Below are 23,004 nucleotides of genomic sequence, written 5' to 3'. Positions count from 1 at the left end.
TAGAAACATTACCATTTGTTAAACTCTATGTGTCTATTGTATGTGTCTTTGGCCATAGAAATCTGGAAGTAGTATTCCAAATTCCATATCTTCTTTTTTTTATTATGATTATGTCATTTGCATATTAATAAGATGCTCATATGCTAAATTTTTTATTCTTTTAATCTCTAATGTATGCTTATTTTATGTCCCTAGAGATGCAGAAGTTAATACAAAACTAAATAAGAAAGCATCCATTGAAAACTTACTAAAACATGCCAGGCACCATTTTAGACACTTTTGTCTAACAATGCTATAACACAGATACTGATTTATTTTAGTTTTAAAGACAAAGAAGATAAGGTACAGACATATCCAAAGTCACAGTGATAGTTATAGACCAAGCTGGGACTGAATCCAGGCAACATGGCTCCTGCATTAGGCTTTAGCCTCCATGTTAAGGCAATGTCAGATATTTCACTGGGCAATTTACAATACAATGTGATAAATGTTATGCATACCTCTATTATAGCACTAATCATATTATATGGTGATTAGTATTAGATACAAAGAGCTTTACAAATGAATAAAGAGAATAATCCAGTTTGGTCAAGATGCCAGAGTAGCTAAACACTGTGCTAGCCTCATCCTACAACTAAAATTGCAATTAAACCTCAGAGCAATCATCATTGAGACTCACCTGAAGTCTAGCTGAACAGAAGTTCTATAACTAAGGATAAGCTAAAGAAGCCACATGAAGACAGGTAGTAGAGGCACAGACACCAATTGGACTGGTCCCACATCCACGTGTTATATTTAAAAATCAGGAGGGATATGTCAGCTGTGGAGGTTCCCCACTAGGAGTAAGTGTTCTCAGCCCAATACCAGGCTCCCCAGTCCAGGGTTCTAGTGCCAGGGAGAAAAGTTCCCATAACTTCTGGCTGTGAAAATCAGCAGAGATTGTAGCTGAGAGAGATGGAGGGCCACTGGAGCTGCAAGTGTTCCTCTTAGAGGGCCCACACATGGACTCATTCCCCCAGGCTCCAGAGCTGGGGCAGAAGGTGCCAGAAACATAAAGAAAGGAACAAAATTATCTGGCTTCAGGGCCAGGGCTGGAGGGGCAGCTTTCTCCTAGACAGAGGTGATGCCAGAAACCATTGCTCCTTTGTTGAGCCCTCCCCCTATGCAACCTGCACACACAGGGGGGCATCATATCTGTGTCTCCATTAACCTGGCTAACACTGGTCACCCTGCCCTGGCGATTCCCTGAGACCTCATATCTCCCAATTTGGGAGCCCACCTAAGCCACTTCCAGTCACTGTCCCAAACAGCTTGTCTTGGCTCATGCTGTGGACTTACCTAAAATCTCTCAAAGGTTCACAAACCAAACAAACAGTATCTGGCCTCAATATGCCCTATACATCTTGCTCAGCAGTCCAAGGCCCAGCACTAACAGCAGCCAGCCTCAGTTCACAGCTTAGCTTCTCCCGGGTACCCCCAAATCCAGCACCAGTGACAAAAATCTGCAGATCAATTTGTAGCTCATACCAGGTAACCCCAGGCAGGGCACAGGAAGTGGCTGACCTTGGCTTAGACAGGAGCCCTTCTCAAGAAGCCTCAGAAACTACACACTGGTATCCAGCTTCAGACCACACCTGAGTACCACCAACCACTTCCACAAATGACATACCCAAAGTGCAGACTTGACAGGCACTAGAGCCCTGCTAAAACAAATCCTACTTCATAGGGTCTGCCCCTGCACAACAACTTATCCACTATAGTCACAGCCAGTCCTCATAACAAATCATCCTGAGGGTCATTCTGTCTCATTAATGTGCCAACAGCAATCAAATCTCAACTACAACAGGAAGATGCACACAATTCACATAAGGGACACACCTGGAGCACCTAGCTGAGGTGACCATGGAGACTGTGCCAATGGGCCCCAGAGACACCTACTACCAAGACCAAGAGATATAGCAACTCTACCTAATACTTAGAAACAAACACAGGGAGGCAGCCAAAATGGGGAGACAAAGAGATATGTTCCAAATGACAGAACAAAACAAAACTCCAGAAAAAAAAAAAAATGGAGACAAGAAATGTACCAGATTCAGAGTTCAAAAAACTGGTTGTAAGGATGCTCAATGATCTCAGAGAAAACTTCAGCAAGCACATAGGAAACATAAAAATAAAAATAAAAATAAAAAAAAACATGAAAAAGAACCAGTCAGAAATGAAAACTACAATATTGAAATGAAGAGTACATTACAGGGAATCAACAGTAGATTAGATGACACAGAGGATCAAATCAGTGATTTAGAAGATAAGGTAGCAGAAAAAACCCAACCACAATAGCAACAAGAAAAAAAAATCCCAAAAAGTAAGAATAGTTTCAGGGGCCTCTGGGACATCAAGCATACCAATATTTACATCATAGAGATACAGGAAGGAGAAGAGAGAGAGCAAGAAATTGAAAACTGATTTCAAGAAATAATAACTGAAAACTTTTCTAATTTGGTGAAAGAATAAATATACGAGCCCAAGAAGCTCAGACAGTCTCAAACAAAATGAACCCAAAGAAGCCCACACCAAGAAATATCATAATTAAAATGCCAAATGTTAAAGACAAAGAGAATCTTAAAAGCAGCAAGAGAAAAGCAATGAGTTACTTACAGGGGAGCTCACATAAGACTGTCAGCTGATTTCTCAACAGAAACTTTCAGGAAAGAAGGGATTGGCCAGAAATACTTAAAGTAATGAAAACCAAAGACCTACAACCAAGGTTATTCTAAACAGCAAAGCTATCATTTAGAATGAAAGGACAGATAAGAGCTTCCCAGACAAGAAGAAACTAAAGGAGTTTATTGCCACCAAACCAGTATTACAAGAAATGTTAGAGGAACTTCTTTAAGAAGAAAAAGGAAAAAAAAGATAAAAATTATGAATGATAAAATGGCAGTAACTACAGATCTATTAATAATTACTTTCAATGTAAATGGATTAAATGTTCCAATTGAAAGACATAAGGTGGCTAAATGAATAAGAAAACAAGGCCTTTATATATGTTGCCTACAGGAAACCCATTTTAGATCCAAAGACACACTCAGACTGAAAATAAAGGAATAGAAAGATATTTCATGAAAAGGGAAACGAACCAAAAAAAAAAAAGCTAGGGTAGCAATACTCATACCAGACAATATAGACTTTAAAACAAAGTCTATAACAAGATACAAGGACCCAATATTTCCACTTTTGTGTATTTCCACAAAGAAACCTAAAAGACTAATTTGAAAAAATATATGCATCCGTATGTTCATTGCAGCATTATTTACAATAGCCAAGTGGAAACAACCTAAGTGTCCATCAATAGATGAATAGATAAAGAAGAAATGATACATATATACAATGGAATATTAGTCAGCCATAGAAAAGAATGAAATTTTGCCAATTGCAACAACACGGATGGACATTTTAAAGGGTATTTGACTAAGTGGGATCTAAAAAACAAAACAAAACAAAATAAATGAACAAACAAAACAGAAACAAACTCATAGATACAGAGAACATTTTTATGGCTGCCAGGTGAGAAGGGGGTTAAGGAATGGATGAAAAAGTGGAGGAGATTAAGAAGTACAAATTGGTAGTTACAAAATAGTCATGGGGTTATAAAGTATAGCATAGGGAACATAGTAAATATTGTAGTAATAATTATGCATGGTGTCGGATGGGTACTAGATGTATCAGGGTGATCATTTCGTAAGTTGTGTAAATGTCCAATCACTATGTTATACATCTGAGATGAATATAATATTATAATAGAAAATATGTTTAAAAAATGAGTGCAAATAATTTGGTGGCAGTAATGGAGAGATGAAATGAGGAAATGGAGGATGAATAAGCAGATGTCAGTTTGATGTGGCTCCAAAATGCAGAAAGAAAAGAATAAAGGCATCCTTATTTCAGATAGGAAAGGGCATTTGATGACATTTCAGGGAGGCTGGATTTTATCATAAAGATGGCAATGTAATATTTTTACAGTAGAGGAATGCCTTGATCAGATCTGTATTTTAGAAAGTCAAATCTGTTTACAAGTAGAGGTATTGGAGTGTGCAATGGGTGTCATAGAAGAGGCTGGTGAAATGGTCCTTTGGAAAAAAAAATAATCAAACTAGGTCAGAAACGGTAGGAATAGAAAGTTATTTCAGAAGAAGACTGAACAAATGAGCAAAACTTGGTGATAGATTGTAGATGGTTAAGTATATGAAATTTCTCACTCTCTATAAAATAACATATAAGAAAATACCAGGTAAAAAATTCTTATGTATTTTGAATGGAGGCATAAACAACAAAATTACATATGTAAAAAGCTTCAAACTTATTTATATGTCTCATACAAAGTATGAATGGTGCAAAATTCATATATTTTCAAATTATTATGCTTGAATTAAAAAAACACATTTCAGCTCAAACATCTCTAAGAGCCATTTCTGAACACTCAATTTAAAATAGTCCATCCACTACGGCCATGCCACCCTGAACAAGCACGATCTCATCTGATCTTGGAAGCTAAGCAGGGTTGGGCCTGGTTAGTACTTGATAGGAGACCACCTAGAAAGACTAGGTGCTGTAGGAGTAAAAAATTTTAAAAAATAAAATAAAAATAAAGAATTGTAAGCTGACAAGGTCTTTGCAACCTGTGAGGTCAACCGAGGGTTGCCTCACCTAAAACGAACAAACAAACAAACAAATAAATAAATAAAAAATAGCCCATCCAAAGGCTCCCAACCTCATTTTATGAGGCCACCATTACCCAGACAAAGACATAACAAAAAGGAAAATTATAAACCAATATCTCTGATGAACATAGATGCAAAACTATCAACGAAATATTAGCAAACTGATTTCACCAATATATTAAAAAGATCATAACCCTGATCAAGGGGAATTTATTCCTGAGATTTAAGGTTGTTCAATATCCACAAATAAATTAATATGATACACCATATAAACAAATGTAGAATAAAAATTATATGATCATATCAATAAATACAGAAAAAACATTTGATAAAATCCGGCATCCATCTATGATTAAAAAAAAAAAAATCTCTCAGAAAAGTGAGAATAGAGGAAACATACCTCAACATAATAATAAAGGCCATGTATGACAAAACTACCACTAGCATTATATTCAACTGTGAAAAACTAAAAACATTTTTCTTAAGATCAGGGACAAGACAAGGATGTCCACTTTTACCACTTCCACTGAGCATATTATTGGAAATCCTAGTCACAGCAATCAGACAAGAAAAAGAAACAAAAAGCATCTATTTTGAAAAGGAAGAAGTCAAATTGTCATTATTTACAGATGACAATACTATATATGGAGAACCCTAAAGATTCCACAAAAACACTGTTAGGACTGATAAATGAATTCAGTAAAGTAGTAGGATGCAAAATTAATATTCAGAAATCAGTTTCATCATTATACACCAATAACAAATTTTCAGAAAGAGAAATAAGAAAACAATTCTATTTACAATTGCATCAAAAATAAAAAATAAAATAAAATACCTAGGAATAAATTTAACAAAGAGGTAAAAGACTTGTACTTGGAAAATTATAAGACATGAAGAAGATACAAATAAATGGAAACATGTATGGTGCTCATGGATAAGAAAAATTAACATTGTTAAATTGTTCATATTCCCCAAAGCAATCTACAGATTCAATGCAATCTCTATCAAATAACGATGGTATTTTTTACTTAACCAGAACAAATAATCTTAAAATTTATATGGAGCCACAATGATCCCATATACCTACAGCAATTTTGAGAAAGAAGAGCAAAGTTGAAGATATCACAATACCTGATATCAAACTATACTAAAAGGCTATAGTAACCAAAACAGCATGATACTGGCATAAAAACAGATGCATAGATCAATGAAACAGAATAGAGAGCTCAGAAATAAACACCTATGTGGTCATTTAATTTATGACAAGGGAGGAAAGCATATACAATGGGATAAAGAAAGTTTGTTCAGTAAATGGTGCTGGGGAAACTGGACAGAAAAATGCAGAAAATGAAACTAAACCACCTTCTTATACCATACAAGGATAAACTCAAAATGAATTAAAGACTTAAATGTAAGACCCAAAACCATAAAACTCCTAGAAATGAACAGGCAGTAGACTCTCTGACATTTCTCTTACAATATTTTTTCTAATATGTCACCTCGGGCCAGGAAAACAAACAAACAAAAATAAATAAATGGGACTATTTCAAACTAAAAAGTTTTGCACAACAAAGGAAACCATCAACAAAAAGAAAAGAAAACGTACTGAATGGGAGAAGATATTTGCCAATGATATTTCTGATAAGGGGTTAAAATTCAAAATTTATAAAGAATTCATGCAACTTAACACCACAAAAAATAATAATCATAACAATTCAATTAAAAAATGGACAGAGGACCTGAACAGACATTTCTCCAAAGAGAACAAACAGAAGACCAATAGACATAGACATGTGAAAAGATGTTCAAGATCACTAATCATCAGAGAAATGCAAATTAAAACCACAATGAGTTATCACCTCACACCTGTCAGAATGGCTATCATCAAGAAATTAACAAAGAACAAGTGACGACATGGATGTAGAGAAAAGGGAACTCTCATACACTGTTGGTTGGATTGCAAATTGGTGTAGCCTTTATGGAAAACAATATGGAGGTTTCTCAAAAAATTAAAAATAATACTACCATTTAACTCAGCAATTCCAGCTCTTGGTTTATTTGAAGAAAACCAAAACACTAATTGAAAAAGATATATGTTCCCCTATGTTAATTGCAACATTATTTACAATAGCCAAGATATGAAAGCAACCTAAGTTCCCATCAATAAATAACTGGATAAAGAAATAGTGGTACATATAAACAATGAAATATTACTCAGCCATAAAAATAAATGAAATCTTGTTATTTATGAGAACATGGATAGACCTGGAAGGTATGTTAAGTGAAATAAGTCAGACAGAAAAAGACAAATACCATATGATCTCTCTTATATATGGAATCTAAAGAAAAAACAAACTAACAAACAAAACAGAAACAGACTCATAGATGCAGAGATGGTTGCCAGATGGGAGGGGGTTTGGGGGTTGGAGTGTAAAAGGTTAAGAAACTAGGAAATAGTCTTGGGATTTTAAAGTAAAGCATAGGGAATATTGTCAATAATATGGTCATAGCTATATATAGTGCCAGGTGGGTTACTAGACTAGTCAGGGGGTTCACATCATAAATTATACAAATTTCTAACCACTATGCTGTTCACCTGAAACTAATATAAAATAATATTGAATGTCAACTGTAATTGAAAAAATCAGAGTCGGGGAGAAAGACAATGGGGAACAGTTTAAGTTTTACAGCAAACAAGCAAAGTTCCAATCAAGAAAAAGCCACGTTCAAATCAGTGGGAAGTTTTAGGACATATTTATTGACCCTTGCCTCACAACCTTCCTTGTGGTTTGGAATGGTCTAGAGGGGGCAGTCTCCCAATTCTTGATCTCTCAAACCAGAGACAGCAGAGTTAATTTGCAAATTCTAATCTGTTTCAGAGGCTGCCAAAGGACTAGTATCTGTCTTACCTTCTTGGTTATCAGGCAGAAAAGATGTGCCACTGTTCAGGAAAGCTGCAGGGGGTCTATAGACCCATAAATGCCTGGGCAATTCATTGTGGGTGGAGATGTACAGTGGAACATCTAAAACAAGTGAGGAAGCAGAAGTGACACTCTGGGAAATTACAACTTTCAAAAGCATCCATGTATACTCATTAGAATGGCAATTAAAAAATAAAATAACAATGATTGGCAAGTGTGTAGAGAAAATGGAACCATTGTGCATTGCTTGGGAAAATCTAAAAAGGTAAAATTGCTGTGGAAAACATTATCATAGTGCCTAAAAGAAATAAACAGAATTACCATATGATCCAGCAATTACAATTCTAGGTTTATATCCCAAAGAATTGAAAGCAGGGACTTGAACAGATATTTGTATACCAGTGTTCACAGCAGCTTTATTCATAATAGCCAAAATGTAGAAACAATTCAAATATCCATTAATGGATGAATGAATAAACAAGATATAAACTATACATGAAATGGAATATTATTCAGCCTTGAAATCTAACAAAATTATGATACATGCTACAACATGGATAAAGTTTTAAAATATTATACTATGTAAAACAAACCAGATAAAAAATGACAAATATTGTATGATTCCACTTATATGAGGTACCAAAGATAGTTAATTTCATAAAAACGGAAAGTAGACTAGCTGATACCAGGGGTTAAACAAAAGGAATAATGAGAATTGTTGTTTAATGGGTATAGAATTTCAGTAAAGATGATGAAAAGGTTCTGGAGGTGAAGAGTGGTGATAGTTGCTCAATTTTAAATCCCCTAAAATTTATACTTATTTTATTTTTTTAATTTACTATTTTTCTTTAGTGACATTGGTTAACCAAAATCCAATAAATTTCAGCTGTACACTTTAAAAGTAAGGCATATACATATTTACACTGTGCGTTGCCCTTCCATAGTTAGAGTTCTTTTTGTCACCACATACTTGATCCCTTTTATCCCATCTACCTCCCTCATCCCTGCTGCCCCTACCCTCTGGTAACTACTAACCTTTTGACCATGTCCATGAGTCTCTGTTTGTTTGTCCTGTTCATTTGTTGCTTTTAGGTGTATATTCCACATATAAGTGATATCATGTGGTTTTCAACTTTTTCTGTCTGGCTTACTTCGCTTAGCATGATTATCTCGAGGTCCATCCATGTTGTCACAAATAATAGTATTTCGTCTCTTCTTACAGCTAAGTAATATTCCAGTGTGTATATGTACCACAGTTTCTTTAGCCAATCATCTATCGTAGAACACTTTGGTTGTTTCCATGTCCTAGCCACTGAGAATAACGCTGCTATGAATTGGTGTGCAGATACCTTTTCAGATATGAGCTTTCAAGTCTTTAGGGCAAATACCAGTAGAGGGTGCTAGATCATATGGTAGATCACTTCTTAGTTTTTTGAGGAACCTCCATACTGTTTTCCATAGTGGCTATTCCAATTTGCAGTCCCATCAGCAGTGTATGAGGATTCCTTTTTCTCTGCATCCTCTCCAACACTTATTACTTGTGCTGTTGATAACAGCTATTCTAACAGATGTGCAATGGTATTTCATTGTGGTTTTGATTTTCATTCTCTAATAACTACTGATGATGAGCATCTTTTCATATGTTTGTTGAGCATTTGCATGTATTCTTGGGAGAAGTGTCTGTTCAGGTCCTCTGCCTAATTTTTGATTGGATCATTTGTTTTTTTGTTGTTATCAAGTTGTATGAGTTTTTTGTATATTTTGGATATTAGGCCCTAATCGAAAGCGTTGCTTGCAAATATATTTTTCCATTCAGATGGTTGTCTCCTACCTTGTTAACAGTTTATTTTGCTGTGCAAAAGCTTTTCAGTTTGTTGTAGTCTCACTCATTTATTTTTGCCTTTACATCCCTTGCCTTTGAGTACAGATTCATAAATATGCTTTAAGTCCAAGTTCCAAGAATTTAGTCCCTAAGTTTTCTTCTATGCAATTTATTGTTTTAGGTCTTATGTTCAAGTCCTTAACCATTTTGAGTTAATTTTGGTGTGTGGTAATAGACAAGAGTCTGGTTACATTCTTTTGCAGGCGGCTTTCCAGTTTTCCCAGCACCATTTATTGAAAAGGCTTTCCTTTCTCCAATGTATGGTTATGGCTTTTTTGTTAAAACTTATATGCCCATATAAATATGGGTTTACTTCTGGACTCTCGATTCTGTTCCACTGGTCCATGTGTCTGTTTTGCTGCCAATACCATGCTGTTTTGATTATTGTCGCTTAGTAGAATAATTTGAAGTTGGACAGAGTGATGCCTCCAGTCTTGTTATTTTTTTTCAGGATGACATTGGTGATTTGGGGTCTTTATGCTTCCATACAAATTTGATGATGTTTGGTCTATTTCTTTAAAAAATGCTGATGGGATTTTGATGGGGATTGCATTAAATCTGTATAATGCTTTAAGGGAAAAGGTCATTTAACTATGTTGATTCTTCCAATCAAAGAACATGGAACATCTTTCCATTTCCTTGTTCCTCTTAGATTTCTTTTAATAGGATCTTATAGTTTTCATTATATAGATCCTTCACATGTTTTGTTAGATTTATTCCTAGGCATTTTATTCTTTTTGTTGCAATTGCAAAAGGATTATTTTTTCCACTTCTTTTTCTGACACTTTATTATTAGGGTATAGAAATGTTATAGATTTCTGAACATTCATATTGTATCCAGAAACTTTACTGTATTTGCTTATTGTTTCTAGTAATGTTCTTGTGGAGTCCTTAGAGTTTTCTATATAGAGAATCATGTCATCTGCAAATAGTGACAGTTTGACTTCTTCATTTCTTATTAGGATGCCTTTTACATCTTTCTTTTGGCTGATTGCACTCACTAGAACCTCCATGTTATATTGAAAAACAACGGCCATAGTGGACAGCCTTGTCTTGTTCCTGATCTTAGAGGGAATCTTTTTAGTTTTACACCATTAAGGGTAATGTTGACTGAGGATTTGTTATATATGGCTTTTATTTATTATGTTAAGTTACTTTCCTTCTATACCGATTTTGTTAAGTGTTTTGATCACAAATGAATGCTGTACCTTGTCAAAGGCTTTTTCCATATCTATTGATATGATCATATGATTCTTATTTTTTAATTTGTTTATGTGGTGTATCATATTAATCCATTGCGTACGTTGAGCCATCCCTGTGCCCCTGGGATGAAGCCCACTTGATCGTGGTGTATAATCTTTTGAATATGTTGCTGTATTTGTTTTGCTAGTATCTTATTTAGGACTTTTACATCTGTGTTCATGAGAGATATTTGTCTATAGTTTTGTGTGTGTCTGTGTTATTTTTACCAGATTTTGGTATCAGGGTAACATTGGCCTCATAAAATGATTTAGGAAGTATTGCCTCCTCTTCAATTTTTTGGAAGAGTTTGAGGAGAATAGGTATTAAATGTTCTTTGAATGTTTTGTAGAATTCACTGGTGAAACCATCTGGTCCTGGACTTTTACTTTTTGATAGATTTTTGATGATTGTTTCAATTTCCATAATGCTGATAGGTCTATTTAGATATTCCAGTTCTTCTTGATTCAGTCTAAGAAGGTTGTATATTTCTAAGTACTTGTCCATTTCTTCTAAGTTATTAAGTTTGGTGTTATATAATTTGTCATAATATTCTTGTGTGAGCCTTTTTATTTCTGTGGTGTCTGTCAAAATTTCTCCTCTTTCTTCCCTGATTTTCTTTCTTTGTGTCCTTTCTCCTTTTTCGTTAGTGAGTCTAGCCAGGGGTTTGACAATGTTATTAACCTTCTCAAAACACCAGCTCTTTATTGTATTATTTTTTCTATTGTTTTGTTTTGTTTTCAATTTCATTTATTTCTGCTCTAATTTTGATTATTTCTTTCCTTCTGTTGACTTTAGGCTTCAGTTGTTCTTCCTTTCCTAGTTTTTTAAGGTGAAGCATTAGGTTGTTTATTTGAGCTTGTCCTTTTTTTGGAGATAGACTTCTAATGATATGAACTTTCCTCTTAGTACCACTTTTGATGTGTCACAAATGTTTTGTTATGTTGTACTATCATTATCATTCCTTTCTATTTATATCTTGATCGCTCTTATTTCTTCTCTGACTCAGTCATTCTTCAGTAGCATGTTACTTAATCTCCATGTATTTGTGGTTTTATCTGCTTTCTTTTTACAGTTGATCTCCATTTCAAAGCATCATGATCAGAGAATATGGTTGGTATGATTTCAACCCTCTTATATTTGTTGAGGCTATCTCTGTGTCCCAGTATGTGATCGTTCTTTGAGAATGTTCCATGTGCACTAGAGAAGAATACATAAGCAGCTGTTTTGGGATGGAAGGCTCTGTAAATGTCGATTATGTCCAGTTGGTCTAATGTGTCATTTAAGGATGGTATTTCCTTATACATTTTCCATTTGGATAATGTGTCCATATCTGACAGTGGGTATTTATGTCCCTGACTACATTAATGTTTTGTTTTTTTTTTCCCTTAGTTCTGTTAGTAATTGCTTTATATATTTCAGGGCTCCCTGATTGGGAGCACAGATATTAATAAGTGTTATGTCTTATTGAGGCATGATTCCCTGTATCATTAAGAAGTGTCCCTCAGGATCTTTCTTTATTTTTTTTATTTTGAAGTCTATTTCATCTGATATTAGTACCACTATTTCCCTTTTTTTCTCAATGCTATTTGCTTGAAATATCATTTTCCGCCCTTTCACTTTGAGTCTATATTTGTCTTTGGAGCTGAGATGTGTCTCCTGGAGGCAGCGTATGATTGGGTTTTGTTTTTTGATCCAATCTACAGCTCTGTGCCTTTGTATTGGTGAGTTCATTCCATTTACATTTAGGGTGATTATTGAAATATGAGGTCTTCTTATAGCCATTTTATCTTTTGCTTTCTGGTAATTCGGTGTTTCCATTGCTTTCTTGTCCTTGTGTTTTTTTTTTTTTTTAATTTGGTTGGCTTCTGTGGGTTTTCCCTCTGTTTCTTCTTGTTTTGTCTTATATACTTCAGTCTGAGTCTTTAGCATGTGGCTACCATTGCAAATATGTAGAGAATCGTTCTACATATGTAGTAATCAATTTTCTTTTGCATGTGCCTTATCTTCATTCTACTTTGCGAATATGATCTTTGAATTCTCCCCTTTTCAGTTATCATTGTCTCAGTATGTCTCTATGTATGCTGAACATTTATTACTATCTTGCTATAGCAAATCTCTTCTTATTTTTTAAGCTTATAATGTCCTGTTCATAGTAAGGGTTGCACTCCTCTGCTTTTGTCTGCCTGCGAGTTTCTTTACTCCTAGATGTGGGGTTTTTTTTTTTTTTTTTCTTTTGGATGAGCTGACTCCTTTCACTATGTCCTTTAATGCAGACCTTGTAGTGGAGAATGACAGCAGATTTGGGAAATCTCATGAACTATTTGTCTGAAAATGATTTCTAATCCCTGCTCCTTTTCCTCCCCTTCGACAATGACTATTATTCTTATGTTTCCTCTCCTGATGGTATCATCTAGTTCTTGTATTTCTCTTTCACTATTTGTCATTCTTTGTTTTCTCTGTTCTTCCTTCTGATTTATTTCTGGATTCCTGTCTTCGATATCACTGATCATTTTCTCAATTTAGTTGAATCTATTTCTCAAGTTTCCTGTTTGATTTTTCATCTCTTTTGGTGTGTTTTTCATATCCAGAAGTTCTATTTGGTCTTTTTGAAGGTTTCAATCTCCTTGCCAAAGAATTTATTCTGCTCTTCTAGTTGTTTTTCAATTTCCGAAATTGTTAATATGAATTGTTTTGGATCTCATCGAATTTTTTCCGAAGTACCATCCTGAATTCTCTGTCATTTAAGTCACATATTTCTTTGTCCGTAAGCTTATTTTCTGGAGACTTTTCTCTTTCTTTCTGAGCTGCCTTGTCACCATAGTTGTTCATGATGTTTAATGGACTATTTCTCTGCCTGAGAATTAATAGAAGTGCATTCTGCTATTTTTTCCAGAAAGATTTATTTATTGCATAAAGGTCTCTCTTTAGCCTGTTGCCTAGAAGACATTTTTCTTTTGATTTCCAATAGATGGCATCTATGTCTCTTGGATCCCTGCTTTATATAAAGTCCTAATAATGCCTTTTTTAAAATAAATATTCAATCACGCTTGTTACCCTCAGTCTCAGTCCCTGTCAGTGTTAATGACAGTTTTGGTAGTGTTTGCTTAGATTGCCCTGGGGCTCTGCGGTGTTCGGTCTTGAATGATATGGGAGGAGGGGCCCGCTGGGGACTGCGGCTCAGCCTCATATTTTGCAATCTTGGCTGATAATAATCAACTGTTGTTTCTGTGCCATCCCACTTTTCTGCCTTCTCCATTTCTCCTCTTTCTACCCTGATCCCTGGGCACTGCTACTGGTCCATGGATTTCACAGCTCTCCCCGACAGGTTGTTCAGGGAACCTGGAGCACCTTTTCCCCTCCCTCTCCTTCTGCAGGGAGCTTTGACTGCAAGAGGCAGCTTCTGTGTTTCTCCCCACCTACTGCCCAAGTCTCAGAGTTTTGACCTGTGGTAGTTCTTATGTGTAGATACCATGCTCAGATATGCTGGTGTGCAATTTGGGTGTTTTTTGTTGAGTTTTAGATGTTCAGCTTATTGTTGTTTCAAGGGGAGCAAAATGAGGACATTTCTCACTCTGTCATGTTTCTGTGGTCACCTCTGAAATTTACATTTAAAAACTGGTTAAAATGATAAGTTTTATGTTTTGTACATATGACGCAATAAAAAAAAATCAAATAAATAAATAAATAAATAAATAAATAAATAAATAAATAAATAAATGAAATAGCCCATCTAATATAACTCTCCAACTTAACATCTTACTTTCTTATATTAACAGAATTTACCACTATCTGAAATAAAGTATATTTATATATTTGTACTATATATTTATCACTCATTATTATTTGTCTCTCCCCTTAGAACATAAGCCCTGTGAGACTAAGGTCTTGCTTTCCTAGTCAGAAATTCCACACTCAATAAACATGCGTGAAAGGAAAGAAGAAAAGCAAGAAAAAGAAAGAAAGGAGAAAGAAAAAAAGAAAAATGGGAAAAAGGGAGGAATGAAAAGAAGATGAATGGATGATGGACGAATGATGGAGTGATAGATAAATGGATCAATGATGTATATTCCTTAGTTAAAACTTCTTGGTTATGAGAGTTTCAATCTCATTTCAATTTTTCATTCAAAATTTAGTTCAAAATGTATCATTGGGATTCAAAAAAATAGTTCCCATTGTTGAGTTAAGTTTCTACCAATTGTCCTCTCTGAAATCACCACTGGAAATTTTTTCTATCTCAATCATTCTGAATGCCACTTTTCTCAGAGAAAATCTAAGATGCACTCAAGTCTAAACAATTGAAATAGGTGAGCTTCTTCTCTATTTTGAGGAAGAATGCCTGAGTCAGATGTGCTCTATTTGTTTTAAATATTAGTATGTATCATTTTAAGAAGTTATTGTGATATGGGCCACTTTTTATGTAATCATCAGTGTGAGAATACTCAGAAGCCAGGTTTCAAATCTGATGCTGTTTAAGTAGTTTCTGTGCAACCATTGGAAGGTCCATGTGCTTATTTCATGTAGGTGATAGTGACAAATCTAACCTTACCATTGCCAAAAAGTTTAGGACCCCTCAAACCAACGTCTATAAGAAAAGCCAATGGCCCTGTGATAAATGAAAAATAGAACTCCCTGCCCCCTACTTCTGCCCCTGCCTTGAACTCTCTCCCTGTCCAAGCAGACACTACTTGGGTGGTAAAATATATATATATATATATATATATATAGTCATAAAATATATAAATAGTCATAAAATATATATATATATATTTTAAGGTATTTAGCAAGAGGAGGTATAGGGAGGTATAAAGAGGTGGGAGGTTCCTTTGACATGTAGAGTTTGGCCAAGTAGATATTAAGTATAATTGCAGAGTTTTATGAAAGTTAAGAAGTCCTGGATAACACATTTTAAATACCCCTTGCTACATCTGCAGAGTCTTGAAGTAGTAGGTAGAAACCATAATATCATAAGATTCCATTGATGTCTCATGGCTCTTCAACTGCTATGGCTCCCTCCTGACAGAAGAGCTCAGTATGTAGTTTTATTTGAGCCAAGGATGAGATTAGCTCTCCCCAAGCTGCCCCAACAGCAGTCCCTGAGTTCTCTCCTAGACATCTACAAGAGCTTTAATGGTCTCAGCCTACTAAATCTGAGGAGCCTTCCTAACAAGGCCCAAGAAAAGCTATGGGGCATAAATAAGTTGAACAGTCACCATGAAGTGTGAATAACAGGTTGTGACTATATCCATTCTGCCCATTTCTTAACCCAGCTTTATTCAGAACTTGTGAGAAATATCTAGTAAAGTTTTCAAAATTATTACAGAGAACCCTCTTTTGAACACTTGTATTATCCAGAAATAGACTTGAGGATGTACGAGCATATGATATATGACAAAGGTGGAAGTTCAATTTAGTTGGAAAAGAATAGACTATTTAATGATGTCAATACAACTGGCTAGGCAACCAAAAAAAAAAAAATGGTTCAATTTCTCGCTAATTTGAAAGCATAAGCAAAAAAACATAACAGTTAAATTTCTTTATAAAAATCTAGGTGACTTTATATGTATTCTAGAACATAAACACTATTGAGAATATAAAACAAACTCAAGAAACCTTGAGTATTTGCACACTGATGTTCATAGCAGCATTATTCACAGTGGCCAGAACATGGAAGCAACCAGAGTGTCCTAGGATAGATAATTGGATAAAGAAGCTGTGGTACATTTATACACTGGTATATTTCATAGTCATAATAAGTGATGAAATACTGCCATTTGCAACAACATGGATGGACCTCAAGGTAATCATGCTAAGCGAAATAAGCCAGACAGAAAAAGTTAAAAACCACATGATATCACTTATATGTGGGATATAAACCGAAAAGCAACAAATGAACAGGACAAACAAACAGAAACTCATGGACATTAGACAATAGACTAGCAGTTATCAGAGGGTAGGGGAGAAGGAGAAGCAGGGAGGTAGATGGGGTAAAAGCTGTCAAATACGTGGTGACAGAAAGAAATCTAACTATGGGAGGTGAACACACGATGTAAATATATATATGCCTTACTGGTAAAATGTACAGCTGAAACTTACTGGATTTCATTAACCAATGTCACCATAAGAAAAAAAATGCAAAAAGAAAGTAATCTTTAGTGATATAGACTTTTAAAATCAAGATTGGAACCCTAGAATCTACTTTAAAAAGACATATTTGAATATATAAAACTTAAAATAATTCTTATGGCAAAAATACCTTTAACAAAGTCAAAGACAAGCTTTGGTTTTGAAAAATAATTTTCACAACTCAGGAAAATCAGAGGTTGAAAATCTGTAATATAGTTTTCAAAGAGCTCTTACAACTTGAACCCAAGAGAGAAAACAACTGTATAAAAATTGTCAAAGAACATCAAAAAGCTGTTAAGAGGGACAAAAAAATTCAAATGGTCAACAACCCATAAAAAGAATTTCAACTTTACCAATGGCCATGGGAATGTAAATTGAAGTAATAATGACACATCACTTTATAACTATCAAATTAGCAAAAATTAAAATGAGTTATATTATCTATTTTTAAGGGGAAATGGATAAAAGGATACTCATGCATTGCCATAGAAACATGAATTGTATAGGCTTTAAAAAAAAAACAGTCAACAATATAGTAAAATTTTAAAATCCATGTAACCTTTGACCTATGAGTCTATCTCATAGAAACAAAAGCACTACAATTAAGGAATCTTATAATAATAGCTAATATTTATTGAGCCCTTATTATGGGCCAAATTTCTTTGCAAGGTACTACATGAGTTACACATCTTCTAATGATCCGTTATTTTACAAATGAGGAAACCATTTAAAAACACCCATAGAAGTTTAAAACTTGCCCAAAGTAACGTAGCTAGTAAATGACAGAGCTAGGAATCAAATCCAGGTAGTTTGACTCTAGAGTGCAAACTTTTAAAAGCTATGCTATCCTGCCTAACAAAACAGACAAAGATGTTTATTTCAACATTGTTTGTAAAGACACAAATGTAAAAGCAACTCAACTGTCTATTAGCAGGGGACTGACTGTTCCCTTAACTTCATCAAGGCAGATCCACACTGCACAGTGACATGAGACATAAAAAGACTTAGAACCTTACCAGATGATAAAGGATGATTTCTTCAAGATATTATTTAGAGAAGAAAAAAGCAGAAAAGCATGAAAAATACCACTCAAATTGAGAAATAATGATGCAAAACCTGTATGTGTATAGATATAAAGACTTACATATAAATAAATTAATATATAATATGATTTAGATGAAAAATATGGGAGGGTACCTTCTATTCAACATGGATGGGTCACAGAAGATAAGGTGAGGAGAAAGGAGCCAAACAAACCAGAAGACAAAAGTAATGATGATTAAAAAAAAGTATTTATGATCATGTTAATGAATTTTCATTAAAATGACACATGTAATTTTTAAAAATAAATTCCTAATGGCTAAAATGCTATTTAGCACAAATGCCTTAGCTAAATTATTAGAGAGAAATAAATGTTACAGACATGAATTCCCCAATGTGCTCTCATACTCCTGAGGACATGGTTCTGGACCACACAAACTAGCAGTGAGCCTCTGGCATATAATAAAAGTCACATGTACTACCTTGTTTATCCTACCTTTGGTTTCATCCATTCTCTATCCCATTTTGCCAGTCTTCTCTCCTTTCCTCAGCACAAAAATCTTTAATAATTTCACTGTTTACAAAATGAAGTCTGGATCCCTCAAATCCTCAGAGCTCTGAGAATTCCTGCCTGAGACATCTGCCTCTCCAGATTGACTTCTCCTCTGTCCTCCTGTACTTCCATAAGGACTGCTCTCCACTCCCCATTCAACATGTCTTATGTTTCCTCTGTTTCTCTTCTCTCATTTACATGGGTCCAATTTTAACCTACTCTTAAAGTTCTTTGTAGTCCCTTTGGAACTTCTTTCCTGAACTTCTAAAACATAAGTCATTCTCTTGAGTTCTTTTAGAAACAAAGGTTTTTCAAACACTTTTTAAAAATTTGTTCAGTTAAATTAGTTTTAAGTATACAATACATTGGTTAGATTTCTATATAGTTCTTAAAACGATCCTCCCAATTGCTCCCTCCCTCCCCTGGCCCTTCACCTAGCCATCATATTAATGCTAACTGCATTCCCTTTGCCGTGTTCCCCATCCCCATAACCAACTATCAACTACTAATTTGTACTTCTTTAATCCTTTACCCCATTCTCTCAGCCCCCAAACTCCCTCCCCTCTTCTGTCACCAAATTGTCCACTGTATTTGTGAGTCTATTTCTGATTAGCTTGTTTTTTTTTTCCTTAGATTCCTCATATAAGTGAAATCATATGGTATTTATCTTTCTCTTTCTGACTTATTTCACTCAGCATAATAACCTCTAGGTCCATCCATGTCATTGCAAAGGGTAGGATTCTTTTTTTTTTTAATGGCTGAGTAATATTCCACTATATATATATGAACCATAATTTCTTTATCCAGTCTTCTGTTAATGGACATTTAGGTTGCTTCCATATCTTGGCTATTATAAATTGTGCTGCCATGAATATTGGGGTGCATAGATCTTTAAGAATTATTGTTTTGGTTTTCTTTGGATAAATACCAAAAAGTACAAATTGCTGGGTAAAAAGGTAAATTCATTTTTAATTTTTTGAGAAAACTCCATACGGTTTTCCATAGCAGCTGTACTAATTTGTCAACCTACTAACAATGTATTAGGGTTCCCTTTTCTCCACATCCTCGCCAGCACTTGTTGTTTTTTGATTTATTGATGATAGCTATTCTGACAGATGTGAGGTGATATCTCAATGTGGTTTTAATTTGCATTTCTCTGATGGTTAGCAATCTTGAGCATCTTTTCATATGCCTATTAGCCATCAGTATTTCCTCTTTGGAGAAGTAGATGTTCAGGTCTTCTGCTCATTTTTTAATTGGATTGTTCGTTTGTTTTTGTTGTTGAGTTGTATGAATTCTTTATGTATTTTGAATATTAACCCCTTATCAGATGTATCATTAGTGAATATCTTCTCCCAAACAGTTGATTGTCTCTTTGGTTTGTTGATGGTTTCCTTTGCTGTACAAAAACCTTTTTAGTTTAATGTAGACCCATTTGTTTACTTTTTTGTTTGTTTCCCTTGCCCGGGAAGATATATCTGAAAAGAAATTCCTGTTAGTAATATCAGAGAGTTTACTGCCTATGCTATCTTCAGGAAGTTTTATGGTTTGGGGTCTTACATTTAAGTCTTTAATCCATTTGAGTCTATTCTTGTATATGGTGTAAGAAGATAGTCCAATTTCTTCTTCTTCTTTTTCTTTCTTTCTTTCTTTTTTTGAGGGGACATGTTTCTGTCCAATTTTTCCAACACCATTTATTGAAGAGACTGTCTTTACCCCCTTGTATTCTTACATCCTTTGTTAAATATTAAGTGAGCATACAGGCGTGGATTTATTTCTGGGCTCTCTATTCTGTTCCATTAACCAATATATCTGTTTTTATGCCAGTGCCGTGCTGTTTTGATTACTGTAGCCTTGATATCAGGTAGTGTGATACTTCCAACTTTGTTCTTTCTCAAGACTGCCGTGGCTATTCAGGTTTTTTTTTTTTATGGCTCCACCTAAATTTTAGGATTATTTGTTCTAGCTCTTTGAAAAATGCCATTGGTATTTTGATAGGGATTGCATTGAATCCATAGATTGCTTTGGGTAGTATGACCATTTGAATGATGTTGATTCCTCCTACCCACGAGCTTAGTATATGCTTCCATTTATTTGTTTCTTCAATTTCTTTTTTCAATGACTTATCATTTTTCTGAGAACAGGTCTTTTACCTCCTGTTAATTTGATTCCCAAGCATTTTATAGTTTTTGATGCAATTGTAAATAGGATTGTTTTCTTAATTTCTCTTAATGGAAGTTCATCATTGGTGTATAAAAATGCCACTGATTTCTAAATATTTATATTGTAATCCGCTACTTTACTGAATTCACTGATCAGTTCTAACAGTTTTTTGGTGGAATCTTTAGGGTCTTCTCTATATAGTATCATGGCAGCAGCAAATAACAAGAGTTTTACTTCTTCCTTTCTAGTTCAGATGCCCTTTATTGCTCTTTGTTGTCTTACTGCTGTGGTTAAGACTTGCAATACAATGTTAAAGAGGAGTGGTGAAAGTGGTCATCCTTGTCTTGTTCTTGATCTTAAGGAAAATGCTTTTGTCCTTTCCCCATTGAGTATGATGTTAGTTGTAGGTTTGTCATATATGGCCTTTTATATGTTGAGGTACGTTTCTTCTATTCCTACTTTGCTGAGAGTTTTTATCATAAACAGATGCTGGATTTTGCTCACTTTTTCTGCATCTATTGATATGATCATATGGTTTTTATCTTTTGATTTGTTAATGTGGTGTATCACATTAATTGATTTGCAGATATTGTACCAACCTTGCATCCTAGGAATAAATCCAACTTGATCATGGTGTATAATATTTTTAATGTATTGCTGAATTTGGCTTGCTAATATTTTATCGAAGATTTTTGCACCAATGTTCATAATAGATATCTGTCTATAGTTTTCTTTTTTTGTAATGTCTTTGTCTGGTTGGAATCAAGGTAATGGTGGCCTCATAAAAGAAGTTAGGAAGCCTTCTCTCTTCTTGAATTTTTTGGAATAGTTTGAGAAGAATAGGTGATAATTCTTCTTTGAATGTTTGGTAAAATTCACCTATGAAGCCATCTGGTCCAGGACTTTTGTTTTTTGAGACATTTTGCTTACTTAGAATAAGTAATTCTATTTCATTGGTGGTAATCTGTTGGTTCAAATTTTCTGTTTCTTCTTGACTCAGTCTTGGGAGATTGTATGTTTCTAGGAATGTGTCCATTTCTTCCAGATTGTCCAATTTGTTGGCATATAATTGCTCCTGGTGTTTTCTTATATCTATTGTATTTCTGTGGAGTTCGTAGTTATTTCTCCTCTTTCATTTCTGATTTTATTTATTTTGAGTCGTCTCTCTTTTTTCCTTGATGAGTCTGGCTAAGGGTCTGTCAATTTTGTTTATCTTTTCAAAGAACCACCTATTGGTTTCATTAATCTTTTGTATTGTTTTTTTAGACTATTTCATTTATTTCCTTGCTAATCTTTATTATTTCCTTCCTTCTATTCACTTTGGGCTTTGTTTGCTGTTCTTTTTCTAGTTCTTTTAATTGTAAGGTTAGATTGTTTATTTGAGCTTTTTCTTGTTTCTTGAGGAAGGCCCGTATTGCTCTGAATTTCCCTTTTAGGACTGTTTTTGCTGTGTCCCATAGATTTTGCATTGCTGTGTTTTCATTTTCGTTTGTCTCTAGGTATCTTTTGATTTCTTCCTTGATCTCTTTAATAACCCATGCATTGTTTAGTAGCATGTTATTTAGCCTCCATGTGTTTGTGTATTTTCCAGTTTTTTTTCTTATTGTTGATTTCTACTTTCATACCATTGTGATCAGAGAAGACGGTTAATATGATTTCAAACTTCTTAAATTTATTGAGACTTGATTTGTGTCCTAACATGTGGTCTATCCTAGAAAATGTTTCATGTGCATTTGTAAAGAATGTATATTTTGCTGCTTTTGGGTAAAATGCTCTGAAAATATCAATTAAATCCATCAGGTCTAGTGTGACTTTTAGGCCAACTGGTTCCTTGTTGATTCTTTGCCTGGAAGATCTGTCCATTGTTGTCAACGAGGTGTTAAAGTCTCCTACTGTGAGTGTATTACTATTGATCTCTCCTATATGACAGCCAATAATTGCTTTATGTATGTAGGTGCTTCTATGTTGAGTGCGTATATGTTTGCTAGGGTTATGTCCTCTTGATTTATCAATCCCTTTATCATTATGTAATGCCTTTTTTGTCTCTTATGATAGCCTTTGTTTTAAAGTCTATTTATCTAATATAAATATCACTACCCAGCTTTTTTTTTTCATTTTTATTTGTGTGAAATATCTTTTTCCATTCCTTTACATTCAGTCTGTGAGTGTCATTTGATTTGAAGTGGGTCTCTTGTAGACAGCATATGCATGGGTCTTATTTTCTTATCCATTCAGCTACCCTGTGTCTTTTGATTGGAGCATTTAATCCATGTACATTTAAAGTGGTTTCCTGATAGGTACATAGTTAGTGCCATTTTGTTATTTGTATTTGTTATTATTATTTTCTTTTTATCCCTTCTC

At 34.5% G+C, this 23,004-nt stretch overlaps 1 protein-coding gene and 1 pseudogene across 1 annotated transcript in view; both read left to right on the top strand.

Moving 5' to 3' along the window:
- The window catches only part of HECW1 (HECT, C2 and WW domain containing E3 ubiquitin protein ligase 1), a 469,328-nt gene that overhangs the window by 411,825 nt on the left and 34,499 nt on the right, over positions 1-23,004 (top strand). The gene's annotated exons all lie outside the window — the stretch shown is intronic.
- Positions 4,498-4,615, top strand: LOC120592015 (uncharacterized; annotated as a pseudogene).

Source organism: Pteropus medius, unplaced genomic scaffold (assembly GCF_902729225.1).
Source record: "Pteropus medius unplaced genomic scaffold, Ma_sr-lr_union100, whole genome shotgun sequence".
Classification (NCBI taxonomy): domain Eukaryota; kingdom Metazoa; phylum Chordata; class Mammalia; order Chiroptera; family Pteropodidae; genus Pteropus; species Pteropus medius.
The sequence above is the reverse complement of the archived record's forward strand: the minus strand, read 5'-3'. Positions and strand labels throughout refer to the sequence as shown.